Below are 6292 nucleotides of genomic sequence, written 5' to 3'. Positions count from 1 at the left end.
CTCTCGCACAACCAGTACCTCTCTCTCACAACCAGTACCTCTCTCTCACACAACCAGTACCTCTCTCACACAACCAGTACCTCTCTCTCACACAACCAGTACCTCTCTCACACAACCAGTACCCCTCTCTCACACAACCAGTACCTCTCTCACACAACCAGTACCCCTCTCTCACACAACCAGTACCTCTCTCTCACAACCAGTACCTCTCTCTCACACAACCAGTACCTCTCTCACACAACCAGTACTACTCTCTCACACAACCAGTACCTCTCTCTCACAACCAGTACCTCTCTCTCACAACCAGTACCTCTCTCTCACACAACCAGTACCTCTCTCACACAACCATTACCTCTCTCTCACACAACCATTACCTCTCTCTCACACAACCAGTACCTCTCTCTCACAACCAGTACCTCTCTCACACAACCAGTACCTCTCTCCCACACAACCAGTACCTCTCTCTCACAACCAGTACCTCTCTCACACAACCAGTACCTCTCTCTCACACAACCAGTACCTCTCTCTCACACAACCAGTACCTCTCTCTCACACAACCAGTACCTCTCTCACACATCCAGTACTTCTCACAACCAGTACCTCTCTATCACAACCAGTACCTCTCTCACAACCATTACCTCTCTCTCACACAACCAGTACCTCTCTCACACAACCAGTACCTTTCTCACACAACCAGTACCTCTCTCACACAACCAGTGCCTCTCTCACACAACCAGTGCCTCTCTCACACAACCAGTACCTCTCTCTCACAACCAGTACCTCTATCACACAACCAGTACCTTTCTCACACAACCAGTACCTCTCTCACGCAACCAGTACCTTTCTCACACAACCAGTACCTTTCTCACACAACCAGTACCTCTCTCACACAACCAGTACCTCTCACAACCAGTACCTCTCTCACACAACCAGTACCTTTCTCACACAACCAGTGCCTCTCTCTCACAACCAGTACCTCTCTCACACAACCAGTACCTCTCTCACACAACCAGTACCTATCTCACAACCAGTACCTCTCTCTAACACAACCAGTACCTCTCACACACAACCAGTACCTCTCTCACACAACCAGTACCTCTCTCACGCAACCAGTACCTCTCTCTCACAACCAGTACCTCTCTCACACAACCAGTGCCTCTCTCACACAACCAGTACCTCTCTCACACAACCAGTACCTCTCTCACACAACCAGTACCTCTCTCTCAAAACCAGTACCTCTCTCTCGCACAACCAGTACCTCTCTCTCTCACAACCAGTACCTCTCTCTCACAACCAGTACCTCTCTCACACACAACCAGTACATCTCTCTCGCACAACCAGTACCTCTATCTCACAACCAGTACCTCTCTCTCACACAACCAGTACCTCTCTCACACAACCAGTACCTCTCTCTCACACAACCAGTACCTCTCTCACACAACCAGTACCCCTCTCTCACACAACCAGTACCTCTCTCACACAACCAGTACCCCTCTCTCACACAACCAGTACCTCTCTCTCACACAACCAGTACCTCTCTCTCACAACCAGTACCTCTCTCTCACACAACCAGTACCTCTCTCACACAACCAGCACCCCTCTCTCACACAACCAGTACCTCTCTCTCACAACCAGTACCTCTCTCTCACACAACCAGTACCTCTCTCACACAACCATTACCTCTCTCTCACACAACCAGTACCTCTCTCTCACAACCAGTACCTCTCTCACACAACCAGTACCTCTCTCCCACACAACCAGTACCTCTCTCTCACAACCAGTACCTCTCTCACACAACCAGTACCTCTCTCTCACACAACCAGTACCTCTCTCTCACGCAACCAGTACCTCTCTCACAACCAGTACCTCTCTCACACAACCAGTACTTCTCTCTCACAACCAGTACCTCTCTCTCACAACCAGTACCTCTCTCTCACACAACCAGTACGGCAGTACCTCTCTCACACACAACCAATACCTCTCTCACACACAACCAGTACCTCTCTCTCACACAACCAGTACCTCTCTCACACAACCAGTACCTCTCACACAACCAGTACCTCTCACACAACCAGTACCTCTCACACAACCAGTATCTCACTCACACAACCAGTACCTCTCTCTCACAACCAGTACCTCTCTCTCAAACTCAACCAGTACCTCTCTCACACAACCAGTACCTCTCTCTCACAACCAGTACCTCACTCACACAACCAGTACCTCTCTCTCACAACCAGTACCTCTCTCTCAAACTCAACCAGTACCTCTCTCACACAACCAGTACCTCTCTCACACAACCAGTACCTCTCTCACACAACCAGTACCTCTCTCTCACACAACCGGTACCTCTCTCACACAACCAGTACCTCTCTCTCACACTCAACCAGTACCTCTCTCACACAACCAGTACCTCTCTCTCACAACCAGTACCTCTCTCTCACAACCAGTACCTCTCTCACACAACCAGTACCTCTCTCTCACACAACCAGTACCTCTCTCACACAATCAGTACCTCTCTCTCATAACCAGTACCCCTCTCACACAACCAGTACCTCTCTCTCACAACCAGTACCTCTCTCACACAACCAGTACATCTCTCTCTCACAACCAGTACCTCTCTCTCACAACCAGTATCTCTCTTACGCAACCAGTACCTCTCTCTCACAACCAGTACCTCTCACACAACCAGTACCTCTCTCACAACCAGTACCTCTCTCTCACAACCAGTACCTCTCTCACACAACCAGTACCTCTCTCACACAACCAGTACCTCTCTCACAACCAGTACCTCTCTCTCACACAACCAGTACCTCTCTCTCACAACCAGTACCTCTCTCACACAACCAGTACCTCTCTCACACAACCAGTACCTCTCTCACACCAGTACCTCTCTCTCACACATCCAGTACTTCTCTCTCACAACCAGTACCTCTCTCTCACAACCAGTATCTCTCTCACAACCATTACCTCTTTCTCACACAACCAGTACCTCTCTCACACATCCAGTACTTCTCTCTCACAACCAGTACCTCTCTCTCACAACCAGTACCTCTCTCACAACCATTACCTCTCTCTCACACAACCAGTACCTCTCTCACACAACCAGTACCTTTCTCACACAACCAGTACCTCTCTCACACAACCAGTGCCTCTCTCACACAACCAGTACCTCTCTCTCACAACCAGTACCTCTCTCACACAACCAGTACCTTTCTCACACAACCAGTACCTCTCTCACACAACCAGTACCTTTCTCACACAACCAGTACCTCTCTCTCACAACCAGTACCTCTCTCACACAACCAGTACCTTTCTCACACAACCAGTACCTCTCTCACACAACCAGTACCTTTCTCACACAACCAGTACCTCTCTCACACAACCAGTACCTCTCACAACCAGTACCCCTCTCACACAACCAGTACCTCTCTCACACAACCAGTACCTCTCTCACGCAACCAGTACCTCTCTCTCACAACCAGTACCTCTCTCACACAACCAGTACCTCTCTCACACAACCAGTACCTCTCTCACACAACCAGTACCTCTCTCTCAAAACCAGTACCTCTCTCTCTCACAACCAGTACCTCTCTCTCTCACAACCAGTACCTCTCTCTCACAACCAGTACCTCTCTCACACACAACCAGTACCTCTCTCTCGCACAACCAGTACCTCTCTCTCACAACCAGTACCTCTCTCTCACACAACCAGTACCTCTCTCACACAACCAGTACCTCTCTCACACAACCAGTACCTCTCTCTCACACAACCAGTACCTCTCTCACACAACCAGTACCCCTCTCTCACACAACCAGTACCTCTCTCACACAACCAGTACCCCTCTCTCACACAACCAGTACCTCTCTCTCACACAACCAGTACCTCTCTCTCACAACCAGTACCTCTCTCTCACACAACCAGTACCTCTCTCACACAACCAGTACTACTCTCTCACACAACCAGTACCTCTCTCTCACAACCAGTACCTCTCTCTCACACAACCAGTACCCCTCTCACACAACCAGTACCTCTCTCACACAACCAGTGCCTCTCTCTCACAACCAGTACCTCTCTCACACAACCAGTACCTCTCTCACACAACCAGTACCTCTCTCTCACAACCAGTACCTCTCTCTAACACAACCAGTACCTCTCACACACAACCAGTACCTCTCTCACACAACCAGTACCTCTCTCACGCAACCAGTACCTCTCTCTCACAACCAGTACCTCTCTCACACAACCAGTACCTCTCTCACACAACCAGTACCTCTCTCACACAACCAGTACCTCTCTCTCGCACAACCAGTACCTCTCTCTCTCACAACCAGTACCTCTCTCTCACAACCAGTACCTCTCTCACACACAACCAGTACCTCTCTCTCGCACAACCAGTACCTCTCTCTCACAACCAGTACCTCTCTCTCACACAACCAGTACCTCTCTCACACAACCAGTACCTCTCTCTCACACAACCAGTACCTCTCTCACACAACCAGTACCCCTCTCTCACACAACCAGTACCTCTCTCACACAACCAGTACCCCTCTCTCACACAACCAGTACCTCTCTCTCACACAACCAGTACCTCTCTCTCACAACCAGTACCTCTCTCTCACACAACCAGTACCTCTCTCACACAACCAGTACTACTCTCTCACACAACCAGTACCTCTCTCTCACAACCAGTACCTCTCTCTCACACAACCAGTACCTCTCTCACACAACCATTACCTCTCTCTCACACAACCAGTACCTCTCTCTCACAACCAGTACCTCTCTCACACAACCAGTACCTCTCTCCCACACAACCAGTACCTCTCTCTCACAACCAGTACCTCTCTCACACAACCAGTACCTCTCTCTCACACAACCAGTACCTCTCTCTCACACAACCAGTACCTCTCTCTCACACAACCAGTACCTCTCTCACACAACCAGTACTTCTCTCTCACAACCAGTACCTCTCTCACACAACCAGTACCCCTCTCTCACACAACCAGTACTTCTCTCTCACAACCAGTACCCCTCTCTCACAACCAGTACCTCTCTCACAACCAGTACCTCTTTCTCACACAACCATTACCTCTTTCTCACACAACCAGTACCTCTCTCACACATCCAGTACTTCTCTCTCACAACCAGTACCTCTCTATCACAACCAGTACCTCTCTCACAACCATTACCTCTCTCTCACACAACCAGTACCTCTCTCACACAACCAGTACCTTTCTCACACAACCAGTACCTCTCTCACACAACCAGTGCCTCTCTCACACAACCAGTGCCTCTCTCACACAACCAGTACCTCTCTCTCACAACCAGTACCTCTATCACACAACCAGTACCTTTCTCACACAACCAGTACCTCTCTCACGCAACCAGTACCTTTCTCACACAACCAGTACCTTTCTCACACAACCAGTACCTCTCTCATACAACCAGTACCTCTCACAACCAGTACCTCTCTCACACAACCAGTACCTCTCTCACACAACCAGTGCCTCTCTCTCACAACCAGTACCTCTCTCACACAACCAGTACCTCTCTCACACAACCAGTACCTATCTCACAACCAGTACCTCTCTCTAACACAACCAGTACCTCTCACACACAACCAGTACCTCTCTCACACAACCAGAACCTCTCTCACGCAACCAGTACCTCTCTCTCACAACCAGTACCTCTCTCACACAACCAGTGCCTCTCTCACACAACCAGTACCTCTCTCACACAACCAGTACCTCTCTCACACAACCAGTACCTCTCTCTCAAAACCAGTACCTCTCTCTCGCACAACCAGTACCTCTCTCTCTCACAACCAGTACCTCTCTCTCACAACCAGTACCTCTCTCACACAACCAGTACCTCTCTCTCACAACCAGTACCTCTCTCTAACACAACCAGTACCTCTCACACACAACCAGTACCTCTCTCACACAACCAGTACCTCTCTCACGCAACCAGTACCTCTCTCTCACAACCAGTACCTCTCTCACACAACCAGTACCTCTCTCACACAACCAGTACCTCTCTCACACAACCAGTACCTCTCTCTCGCACAACCAGTACCTCTCTTTCTCACAACCAGTACCTCTCTCTCACAACCAGTACCTCTCTCACACACAACCAGTACCTCTCTCTCGCACAACCAGTACCTCTCTCTCACAACCAGTACCTCTCTCTCACACAACCAGTACCTCTCTCACAGAACCAGTACCTCTCTCTCACACAACCAGTACCTCTCTCACACAACCAGTACCTCTCTCTCACACAACCAGTACCTCTCTC

Source organism: Lampetra planeri, chromosome 3 (genome assembly GCF_965212315.1).
Source record: "Lampetra planeri chromosome 3, kcLamPlan1.2.h2, whole genome shotgun sequence".
NCBI lineage: Eukaryota > Metazoa > Chordata > Hyperoartia > Petromyzontiformes > Petromyzontidae > Lampetra > Lampetra planeri.
This window is presented reverse-complemented; position numbering follows the sequence as displayed.